This window comes from Capricornis sumatraensis, chromosome 12 (genome assembly GCF_032405125.1).
Source record: "Capricornis sumatraensis isolate serow.1 chromosome 12, serow.2, whole genome shotgun sequence".
NCBI lineage: Eukaryota > Metazoa > Chordata > Mammalia > Artiodactyla > Bovidae > Capricornis > Capricornis sumatraensis.
The window spans coordinates 72,974,621-72,987,751 of NC_091080.1; positions in this window are offsets into that span (position 1 = coordinate 72,974,621).

Here is a 13,131-nt window from a genome sequence, read left to right on the forward strand (position 1 = left end):
TAATTAGTGGGAGGATCATCCCAACCCTTGGGGAACCACCCACTCCCCTTTTGACAGTGCCTTGGAAATGTCCTGCCTTCTCTGGGTATGTCATTTAATTTATAGATTGGGGATTAAGATTTACTTGAATTTGACTTGTTATCTTGGACCCAATTGATTTTAATCTGTTTATGTTATGCCCTTGTGCTATGGCATTCTTTCAAAAGTTGTGCCCTTCCCCCTTCCCTCCTGTTTCATGCTCTTTTCTGAGCCCTGTCCAGGCCCACAATGTTGCATCTACAATCTTCTGGAAGGACAACCAGAAAAGAGCTGGCCCTTGGGAGGGAAATACTGTATAATATCTAATCCCCTTAGATATTCAAGCCTTCATGTTCCAGGTTTTCTACAACATGTGCAACATCAGCATCTCTCAGTGAACCCACTAGGGTGGGAGACAGGCACACCATGCCTGCTAGAAATCCATCTGTTGGCATCCCTTCAAAGGCAACTGGGCTTCCAGGGATAATGTTTACCACTTTAGGAGTTAGCCCTGCATGCGGTTTGGTCCCAAACCCTTATGACACTTCTAAAGTTACAAACAAACCCCCGGATCAAATCTCCATTCCACTTTTATGTAACATCTGGTCTGTTGCCTCTTATCAATTTGTTCTTAAGCCAATTACTAATTCCTACAACCAGGACCCTGTCCCCCAGTAGGCAACATTCCTCCACCCAGTCTATTATTAAAATAATCTTAATGCCCCTTAGAGGGCCAGATAACCCACTCTTTGTCATTAATTTCTGTTATTACCTAAAGTGGTCTATGACAATGAAATGTTTACCATTGGAAACACCCTAAGCTGCTCTTAGGAAGGAATAGGGGAGGAAATCAATGACTTTCAATCCCTTAGAGCAGTAGAAGGATAAGGCTTATGACTGTTTCACCAGGTTCCCTGTCTCAGGGCACAGGGTTGGATTGCTTTACATAATGATATCTATTTCCATCTGCAGTGAACAAACTGGCAATGAGTTAAAATTACAGCCCCTTAACCGTACCTGGAGAAATATCAATAACCTCAGATATGCAGGTGACACCAACCATATGGCAGAAAGTGAAGAAGAACTAAAGAGCCTCTTGATGAAAGTGAAAGAGGAGAGTGAAAAAGTTGGCTTAAAGCTCAACATTCAGAAATCTAAGATCATGGCATCCGGTCTCATCACTTCATGGCAAATACATGGGGAAACAGTGGCTGACTTTATTTATATTCTGGGGCTCCAAAATCACTGCAGATAGTGATTGCAGCCATGAAATTAAAAGACTCCTTGGAAAGAAAGTTATGACCAACCTAGACAGCATATTAAAAACCAGAGATATTACTTTGTCAACAAAGGTCTGTCTAGTCAAGGATATGGTTTTTCCAGTGGTCATGTATGGATGTGAGAGTTGGACTATAAAAAAAACTGAGTGCTGAAGAATTGATGCTTTTGAACTATGGTGTTGGGGAAGAGTCTTGAGAGTCCCTTGGACTACAAGGAGATCCAACCAGTTCATCCTAAAGGAGATCAGCTGATGTTGAAGCTGAAACTCCAATACTTTGGCTACCTGATGTGAAGAGCTAGCTCATTGGAAAAAACCCTGATGCTGGGAAAGATTGAAGGCAGTAGGAGAAGGGGATGACAGAGAACGAGATGGTTAGATGGCATCAGCAGCTCAATGGACATGGGTTTGGGTGATCTCTGGGAGTTGGCGATGGACAGCGAGGCCTGGTGTGCTGCAGTTCATGGGGTTGCAAAGAGTTGGATACGACTGAGCAACTAAACTGGACTGAATCCTACCCAGCACTGGTCACACTGGAGGCCTTGGGGATGCCCAACTCCAGTCCACGGATTCCCAGAAGGTTGACCGATCTCGATCTGCCTAGCAATCTGGTCCACGAAAGGTTGTCATGCCTCAACCTGCTTGGGGATCCGCCAATTCAGGGGTCCCAGGAGGTCATCATGCCTCGACCTGCCCAGGGACCCAATTCTCAGGAGGCCGTACTGCCTCGACCTGCTTGGGGTTTCATTCTCCAGGAGGCTGTCACACCTCAGGTTGCCTGGGGATCTTCACCCTGACCCGGGGACGCCTAGCTCTCAGATTGCAACAGTACTGGGTGGGATAAGTTTCAGAAAGACTCACCCCTAAGGTCCAACCATGGAAATAGAAGGAAGCCTATTTCCTGTGGGACTATGCCCGGGCCTAGGCAATAACTTAGGAGCCCAGTGAGAACTGCATTGCCTTTCTGGAAAGGTTAAAAGAGGCCCTCCAAAAGCTTACCAATCTGGACTTAGACTTTTACAAGGGACAGGTGATTTTAAAGGACAAATTCCTGTCACAGTGAGCATCAGACATTAGGATGAAGTTACAGCAGCTACAGCAACAGGACCCTGCTGCCTCTTTAGATGAGATGGTCCAGACAGCCACCAATACCTTTTATTACAGAACAAGAGAGGGAGGCCAAGGCACAGGAGAGGGAGAAAAGGAAAGATACAAGGCATGCCCAGATGCTGGCTACGCAAAAGGGAAGCTCTATAGCAAACCATGAGTCCTTGAAGGAGGCAAATGCCTAATCTGTAGACAGGCAGAGCATTGGGCCAAAGAGTGTCCGAACCATGACAAGTCTCCTAAAATGGCTTGCTACAAATACCATCAACTGGGACATTGGGCAGCACTCTGCCCTTGGGACCCAAGAACCTCAAGGTCAAGCACCAAGCCTTCCCTCATGATGGTTCAACAGGACTGAAGTGGCCCATTCCAGCCAGCCCATCTATCACAGATAACCATCACAGGGCTGGAGCCAAGGGTACAACTGGATGTGGCAGGTAGATCTGAGAATTTCTTGCTTGGAGAATTTCACAGGAGCTACCGATTCCGTCCTGACCTCCTACTCCATAGCTTTTTCCTCCCAAACCTATACCATTTGGGGTGCTACAGGGAAAACAATTGCAAAAGGATTCACCTGAGCACTTTGTTGCTAGGATGGACAAATATTTCCCCACAAGTTCCTAGTGGTCCCTGACTGTCCTCCTCCCTTATTGGGAAAAAATCTTTCCCTGCCTTTGAAACCTTGAAGCTATTGCAATCCTGATAGAAGATACTTTAAAACTTTCTTTTGGGGGAAAACTAACTATTTACCTCAACCAAGTGAAACAGCTCCTAAGTAGGAGAGACCACTTACTGATGTCTGGTCAAAGAATCCTCATATCAAGCAGTGCTGATGGAAAATCCAGGCCTCACTATATCCCCTTGTGAGTTTCTTAACCCAGCCACCCTCCTGCCTACCTCCGAGGGCTCTCTTCTCTTTCACTCTTAACTAGAAACCTTGGACCCCTGGACAAAACCTGGAGAGGGATTGTCAGAAGATCCTCTGACCAATCCTGAGGAAATCTGGTACACTGATAGAAACAGCTTTGTCTTGGATGGAAAAAGAAGAGGCGGGTATGTAATAGTCTCCAATTTTGAGACCATAGAAGCTAAACCTTCAGATACTTCCCAATTCTCTGAGCTCATAGCCCTGACTCAAGCTTTAGAGCTAGGAAAAGGAAAAAGAGTAGTTATTTACACTGACTCCAAGTATGCCTTTCTGGTGCTACGTGCACATGCTGCTATTTGGAAGGAAAGAGGCCACTTGACCACCCGAGGGTCCCTGATCAAATATGGTGATCAAATCCTTAGACTCTTGGAGGTAGTCCCTATGCCCACTGAGGTTTCAGTCTCCCACTGTAAAGGACACCATAAAGGGAGCACAGAAGTGTCACGAGGGAACCAAGCAGCTGATCAGGCAGTTAAGAGAGCAGCATTACAGAACAATGACCAAATAGGGGTTGCCACCTTAGTTCCACAGACTAATTTGCCAGAAACTCCTTCATATACTGAATGCAAGACTTTTAAAGCTAAGAATGCAGCTTTCAAGAAGATCATTTGGGGCGGTTCCAAAAGAGGGACTTCTTTTTCTGCCTGGAAACCTCCAATGGAAGTTGGTTAACTCCTTACATGCCACCACTCATTTAAGGGAGAACGCCCTCCAAAGATTACTAGAAAGGTCCTTCAGAAACAGGCCTCCAAACAACTACATGGCAAGTGGTCTCCTCTTGTCCCACTTGCCAATTAAACAACCCACAAGGAGCTCAAAGACCCCAACTGGCCCAGCCTGTCCAATGACCTGGGACCTACCCAGGAGAGGACTGGCAGATGGACTTCACCCAGATGCCAGTTTCTCAAGGGTATAAATATCTATTAGTCATGATAAATGCATTCACAGGATGGATTGAAGGCTTTCCCCCCTGGACTGAGAAGGCTGAGGAGGTAGTTAAAAAACTGCTCCTTGAAATCATTCCAAGATTTAGTCTGCCCAGGTCATTACAAAGTGACAATGGGACATCATTTACTTCTAAGGTCACCAAACGGGTCTCTAAAGCATTGGGCATTACTTATCATCTCCATTGTGTCTGGAGGCCTCAGTCTTCAGGAAAAGTAGAAAGAGCCAACCAATTCTTAAAATCAGTGATAAAAAAGATAATCCAGGCGACCTCCCTGGGAGGGAAGGAGGCTTTACCAATAGCTCTCCTCCACACCTGTATTGCCCCTAAGGAACAGGTTGGTCTTAGTCCTTATGAGATGCTATATGGGAGACCTTTTGTTTGTGTCAATGATCTTTTCCTAGATCCAGAGGCTCAGGCCCTCTGGTCTTATACCATAGCCATTAGGCAATTCCAACAGGCTATAGGCTTTTGGGGTTGTCAACAAGGACTCAAAAGATTCTAAGGCTTCACCACTATATGCTCCAGGGATTCAAGTCCTAATTAAAGTCTGGAAAGATGGGTCCCCAAAGGCCCAACTCCAGCCCACATGGAAGAGCCCCTACCCTGTAATACTTTCTACCCCCACAGCAGTCAAGGTAGCGGGATATGACTCCTGGATTCACTACTCATGAGTTAAGACATGGAAGAAAACAGAAGAGGACACTCCATACACCTGTGAGCCCCTGGGAGTTCTCAGATACCTATTCAGAACTACAAATGAGTGCCATTCTAATGAATACCCCCAAAATCTAGTTTCTGGGAATAATATTTCTCAGGACAGCTCTAAAGAGCCAACACAGCTTGGTAGGGGTTGTACTCCAAAACAGACAGGAGATAGATCTTCTGATCCCTGAAAAAGGAGGGACTTGAGCCATCCTGGCAATGGGAATTTGTAGTTGGCTAATGCCCCTACTAGTCCTTGTTATGCCATATTGATGCTGCTTATGATTGCTCCATGTATTATCAATTGTCTAACCCATTTTATCTCTGCCCAGGTCAACAAGCTACAACATGCAGTGCCAGTTCAACAAGGATATATAAAACTCCAGCCGACCACGGAAAATATCACTCACCCTTAGATGGACACAGTTATAAGGGCTCTGAGGCCTGAGACTAGCGAAAGGGGGAGGCCCAATGCCCCTAGCCATCCCAGTTCTGCAGGAAGTAGCCAGAAAGGCCTTGACACCCCTGTTCCCAAAGAATCGGGCCTCCCATCTCTTGACAGGGGAATGTTAGATGGTTAGAATAGGAAAAATGAGTCCAGAATGGCATGGCTAAAAGACAAGGAAGGGAAAAGCCCGGGAAAATAGAACAAAGGAAGGTCCAAGAACTGGAGTGAGGACCTCAGGTAGAACAAACGGCACTCCTGGCTAGCACAATTTGCATAGGGCAGGCCCATAGGGAGGAGAAAAAACATATTAAAAGAGGAGCCAAAGGGCTGGGGGTCTCTCTCCCTCTCTCCTGCTCTCTTGCTCTCTCACTCTCTCACTCTCTCGCTCTCTCTCTCGCTCTCGCTCTCTCTTGCTCTCTCTCTCTTTGTGTCTTTTAGGTCAGCATGCGCCCATGCTTCACGGATGTGTTTTCCTTTATTTTCTAAATAAAACTGAGCTGTAACATGGAGCTGTAACATTGATCCATCAGAGAGCTGTAACACTGCTCCGTTGCTTCAAATTTTTATTGTGACGAGACAGAACTGAGGAAATTACATGCTCCCCTGACAGTTGGATTTCATCACTGACTCCATGGGCATGAGTCTGAGCAAGCCCTGAGAGTTGGTGATGAACAGGGAAGTCTGGTGTGCTGCAGTCCATTGGGTTGCAAAGAGTTGGACGTGAATGAACTGAACTGAACTGAATTGATAGATATGGTAGACAATACACAATCCAGATAGCAGGATATGGTAAAGTACATTTAAGCCTAATTATATGTGTCATTTAAGACTACCAAACTTGGCAGTCTCTCAAATGTGATTAAAAAATGCATATGCTGCAATGGGATGCTCAGAATTTTCATCTAGTTTTCTGAATACATAATATCACAATACAATAAGTGAATCCAGGAAGAGAAAAAGAAAAATGAAAATGTGCCAATGACGATGATTGATGTCCCACAGATAATATGTTTATTAATGTATAGCATGAAAGAAAAGAAGGAAGGAGAAAGTCACCTTTGTGCAGAAAAAAAGATGGGAAAACTAGGGGGAAAAGAGACAGTACTATTCAACAAGATTACACGCTTGTTTATTTCTAGCACTGAAAAAAATATTTAGATGCCATAAAAAGATAGTTTATCTGTTATCACTTGAACAGTAGCCAGTATATGAATTCCTACTATCACACAAGATACTTATAAAAACCAAATGAGTACAGTAAAGAAAATAGGTAATTAATTTAAAAAAAAATTTTTGTTGTTGTTCAGTCTCTAAGTTGTGTCCAACTATTTGCAACCCCATGGACTTCAACACACCAGCTTCCTCTGTCCTCCACTATCTCCCAGAGTTTGCTCAAATTTGTGTCCATTGGGTCAGTGATGCTATTTAACCATCTCATCCTCTGCCACTTCATTCTCCTTTTGCCTTCAGTCTTTCCCAGCATCAGGGTCTTTTCCAAGGAACTATACCACAGGCCTTAAAGATAGACATGTTATCTGCTTTACTCATGATTCTATTTAAAATGCATCATGTAATATACATCTTTTCTATTTCTTTTTTCAAATTGATGCATGGACAAATCTCATTAGAAATCAAAGATGCCTTTCTTTTTCCTTTCTATGTTACAGTACTTATGCTTATAGTTATTGATATAAATTACCTTTGGCAGGGATTGCCAGTTTTTTCCGAAATGACTTTCAGGAATTCACTCAGTTTTTACATAGAAAGCATATATTCATACTTGCCTAAGGGAAAGGGTATGAACAACTCCTGTGATCCTGTGTCCCCACGGTGAGAGGATGTGATACCTTGTGGTTGTGGAGGGGTGCTTTTGAGAGTGGCAGACAGACAGTCAAAGAAAGAAAGAGAAAGGGAGGGAGGAAAGGGGGAAAGAAAGAGGAAAAAAAGGAAAGAAAGACTGTATGTGCTAGCTTAGACAAATCTGTTCATACAGGTGTAAGGTATGCCTGGTGAAGTAATATGCCCAAGTACACCCTGAGTCTTCTGCTAGGGGATGGACTAAACTTCTTACTCACTTTTCACATTTTTTGACATTAAGAAAATTGGTTCAAGCAGGCTCTGATCTTAGTTTAACAGTAATGAAAGATGCCAACACTCCAAAGGGGAACTCATCACCAGGGATATCTGGCCATTTAGTGCATGCCTGATAAAATATCCTTTGTGTTTGGGGGAAATACTTAAGGCCTCCAAAATATGCTGTTGAAATTCGTAAGCCCATATGGACTCAGACAGCTAGTAAACCGTGTTGTGTGCCCGTGTATGAGTGTGTGTAATACTGAATAAGAAAATTAATATAAATTACCAAAAATAAAAACAGGTCACAAGAGAGAGAATCAGTGTGAGAATTTACTTTCATGGGTTAGGCCAGACTGTGTCCTTTTGTGATAGCAATAGTGCTAACCACTTGATCTGATTTCCTAGATTGTTTTGGTCTATTGCACAGAAGAAAAGAACTAACTCCTTCAGAGAAATGAGTTCTTTACCAGGGGAATTTCAAAATTTCTTGAATATGGGGATACTAAGAAATAATTCTTGACCTCTCACTCATAATAGCAGGTAACTATTTAGTTATTGTTTCCCAGGTGGTGCTAGTAGTAAAGAATCTACCTGCCAATGCAGGAGACATAAGAGAAGCTCTTTAGATTCTTGGGTCATGAAGATCAGAATCATTTGCAAGATTAAATCATAAAAATCAGTTCAGTTCAGTCATTCAGTCATGTCCGACTCTTTGCGACCCCATGAATCGCAGCACGCCAGGCCTCCCTGTCCATCACCAACTCCCGGAGTTCACTCAGACTCACGTCCATTGAGTCCGTGATGCCAACCAGCCATCTCATCCTCTGTCATCCCCTTCTCCTCCTGCCCCCAATCCCTCCCAGCATCAGAGTCTTTTCCAATGAGTCAACTCTTCGCATGAGGTGGCCAAAGTACTGCAGTTTCAGCTTTAGCATCATTCCTTCCAAAGAAATCCGAGGGCTGATCTCCTTCAGAATGGACTGGTTGGATCTCCTTGCAGTCCAAGGGACTCTCAAGAGTATTCTCCAACACCACAGCTCAAAAGCATTAATTCTTTGGCTCTCAGCCTTCTTCACAGTCCGACCCTCACATCCAAACATGACCACAGGAAAAACCATAGCCTTGACTAGACTGAACTTAGTCGGCAAAGTAGTGTCTCTGCTTTTGAATATACTATTTAGGTTGGTCATAACTTTTCTTCCAAAGAGTAAGCGTCTTTTAATTTCATGCCTGCAGTCACCATCTGCAGTGATTTTGGAGCCCCTAAAAATAAAGTCTGACAATGTTTCCACTGTTTCCCCATCTATTTCCCATGAAGTGATGGGACCGGATGCCATGATCTTCATTTTCTTAATGTTGAGCTTTAAGCCAGCTTTTTTGCTTTCCTCTTTCACTTTCATCAAGAGGCTTTTTAGCTCCTCTTCACTTTCTGCCATAAGGGTGGTATCATCTGGATATCTGAGGTGATTGATATTTCTCCTGGCAATCTTGATTCCAGCTTGTGTTTCTGCCAGGCCAGCATTTCTCATGATGTACTCTGCATACAAGTTAAATAAGCAGGGTGGCAATATACAGCCTTGACGTACTCCTTTTCCTATTTGGAACCAGTCTGTTGTTCCGTGTCCAGTTCTAACTGTTGCTTCTTGACCTGCATACAGATTTCTCAAGAGGCAGGTCAGGTGGTCTGGTATTCCCATCTCTTTCAGAATTTTCCACAGTTTATTGTGATCCACACAGTCAAAGGCTTTGGCATAGTCAATAAAGCAGAAACAGATGTTTTTCTGGAACTCCCTTGCTTTTTCCATGATCTAGCGGATGTTGGCAATTTGATCTCTGGTTCCTCTGCCTTTTCTAAAAGCAGCTTAAACATATGGAAGTTCATGGTTCACGTACTGCTGAAGCCTGGCTTGGAGAATTTTGAGCATTACTTTACTAGCATGTGAGATGAGTGCAATTGTGCAGTAGTTTGAGCATTCTTTGGCATTGCCCTTCTTTGGAATTGGAATGAAAACTGACCTTATCCATTCCTGTGGCCATTGCTGAGTTTTCCAAATTTGCTGGCATATTGAGTGCAGCACTTTCACAGCATCATCTCTCAGGATTTGAAAAAGCTCCACTAGAATTCCGTCACCTCCACTAGCTTTGTTCGTAGTGATTCTTTCTAAGCCCCACCTGACTTCACATTCCAAGATGTCTGGCTCTAGATGAGTGATCACATCATCATGATTATCTGGGTTGTGAGGATATTTTTTGTACAGTTCTTCTGTGTATTCTTGCCACCTCTTCTTAATATCTTCTGCTTCTGTTAGGTCCAGACCATTTCTGTCCTTTATTGAGCCCATCTTTGCATGAAATGTTCTCTTGGTATCTCTAATTTTCTTGAAGAGATCTCTAGTCTTTCCCATTCTGTTCTTTTCCTCTATTTCTTTGCATTGATCGCTGAAGAAGGCTTTCTTATCTCTTTTTGCTGTTCTTTGGAACTCTGCATTCAGATGCTTATATCTTTCCTTTTCTCCTTTGCTTTTCGCCTCTCTTCTTTTCACAGAGGTCCTAGAGGCACTATCTCATGTTGAAGGTCAGGAACAGTGGCGGTAAGAGATACCCCTCCTCCAAGGTAAGGAGCAGCGGCTCTGTTTTGCTGGAGCAGCCATGAAGAGATACCCCTTGCCCAAAGTAAGAGAAACCCAAGTAAGATGGTATGTGTTGCAAGAGGGCATTAGAGGGCAGACACACTGAAACAATACTCACAGAAAACTAGTCAATCTAATCACACTAGGACCACAGCCTTGTCTAACTCGATGAAACCAAGCCATGACTGCATGGCAACCCAAGATGGGCAGGTCCTGGTTGGAGAGGTCTGACAGAATGTGGTCCACTGGAGAAGGGAATGGCAAGCCACTTCAGTATTCTTGCCTTGAGAACCCCATGAACAGTATGAAAAGGCAAAATGATAGGATACCAAAAGAGGAACTCCCCAGGTCATTAGGTGCCCAATATGCTACTGGAGATCAGTGGAGAAATAACTTCAGAAAGAATGAAGGGATGGAGCCAAAGCAAAAACAATACCCAGCTGTGGATGTGACTGGTGATAGAAGCAAGATATGATGCTGTAAAGAGCAATATTGCCTAGGAACCTGGAATGTCAGGTCCATGAATCAAGGCAAATTGGAGGTGGTCAAACAAGAGATGGCAAGGGAGAACATTGACATTCTAGGAATCAGCGAACTAAAATGGACTAGAATGGGTGAATTTACCTCAGATGACCATTATATCTACTACTGCGGGCAGGAATCCCTAAGAAGAAATGGAGTAGCCATCATGGTCAACAAAAGAGTCCAAAATGCAGTACTTGGATGCAGTCTCAAAAACGACAGAATGATCTCTGTTCATCTCCAAGGCAAACCATTAAATATCACAGTTATTCAAATCTATGCCCCAACCAGTAACGTTGAAGAAACTGAAGTTGAATGGTTTTATGAAGACCTACAAGACCTTTTAGAACTGACACCCAAAAAAGATGTCCTTTTCATAATAGGGGACTGGAATGCAAAGTAGGAAGTCAAGAAACACCTGGAGTAACAGGCAAATTTGACCTTGGAATGCGGAATGAAGCAGGGCAAAGACTAATAGAGTTTTGCCAAGAAAATGCACTGGTCATAGCAAACACCCTCTTCCAACAACACAAGAGAAGACTCTACACTTGGACATCACCAGATGGTCAACACCGAAATCAGACTGATTATATTCTATGCAGCCAAAGATGGAGAAGCTCTATACAGTCAACAAAAACAAGACCAGGAGCTGACTGTGGCTCAGATCATGAACTCCTTATTACCAAAATCAGACTTAAATTGAAGAAAGTAGGGAATACCACTAGACCATTCAGGTATGACCTAAATCAAATCCCTTATGATTATACAGTGGAAGTGAGAAATAGATTTTTAGGACCTAGATCTGATAGATAGAGTGCCTGATGAACTATGGAATGAGGTTCGTGACATTGTGCAGGAGACAAGGATCAAAACCATCCCCATGGAAAAGAAATGCAAAAAAGCAAAATGGCTGTCTGGGGAGGCCTTACAAATCATAAAAATACATGGAAGGTAACATGGTAAATTATCACATGCTCTATCTATAAGTTTTTATAAAAATAAAATAGATAGTTTTGAAAGTTTATTGATTTTATATTGCTGTATAGCAAACCACAATAATCTTAGTGATTTAAAACAATATTTATTTATTAGCTCATAATCTATAGATCTGAAGTCTGGAAAGTTGTATTTGGATTCTCTGCTCAGGTTAAAACAAGGTTGCATGTTCATCTGACATTCAGGATCCTTTTCCAATCACCTCCTGTTATTGGCAAAATTCATTTTCTTGGAGTTCAGGGCTATATTCTTGTTTTCTTCCTGCCTATCAGCTGAGGCCTGCTCTCAGCATCTAGAGGCTACTCTTAGGTCCTTGTCCTGTGGCCTCCTCCATCTCAGCAAGATGGAAACTTGATCATCTTAAATCCTTCTCTTTATCTGAATATCTCAAACATTCTCTGCTATACCAGTTAAAGAAAACTCTGCTCTGAATGAACATATATGATTAAATTGGGTCCACCCAGATAATCTCTGTGACTTAAACTCAATTGAATATTATCTTGAATTATATCTGTGAAATTTCTGTTGCAATGAAAGTTTGCATAATAAAATCAGTAGACCAAAGGGGCAAAGATCATGAAAACCACTTTAGAATTATGCCTACCATAGAAAGCAAACTACCTTAAATAGAAAGCATAACAAAGCATAGTGTTTTTATCTTATTAATCTGTTATCAGTGATCTCAGAATGTTGGCCAGTATTACTGTGCTTAAGAACAGTGGTGTGTGTGCTTGAATATGTGGCAATTATGAGTTCAAATAAAGTCATCATAAAAGGTTAAATAATGTAAAAATAGTTATGTCAGCTTGCAGTCTATCTATTGATCTTCATATATCATGCTAGAATTCAAGTGATGACAATGTACATACTAATTATGTTAATCCAGTGATCTATACAGGAGCACTTACATTGCATTTGTCAACTTGCATCCAGATAGAAATGGAAAATGACAAAGCATAAAAATCTCTACAGACTTGTGATGAGGTTTCTACTCAGCTACAGTATTCATATTTGTGGAAGACATTTATAATTTAAGAAAAGGGAAATTGGGAAATAAGTCCATTTGTGTATTTCAAAATATAATGTATTATTAATTTTATTACATAAATAGATTAATTTGCTTGGAGGACAAATGCTCTCTCTTTGGAATTCTGTTTATTTTTATTTACCCTTACAGGGAAAACAGTAAAAACAATTATTCTTGTAAATATATATTAAAATGGAATCAGAACAGATTAAATGTAAAAGTCAAGTAAATTTCATATTTGCTTAGTAAAGGAAAAGTATTACATTGAATGGGCTTTCCCAGTGGCGCAGTGGTAAAGGATCCGCCCACCAACGCAGAAGACATAGGAGATGTGAGTTCAATCCCTGGGTTGGGAAGATCCCCTGAGGAGGAAATGGCAACCTACTCCAGTATTCTTACGTAGGAAATCCTACAGTCCATAAGGTCACAAAGAGTTGAATACAACTGAC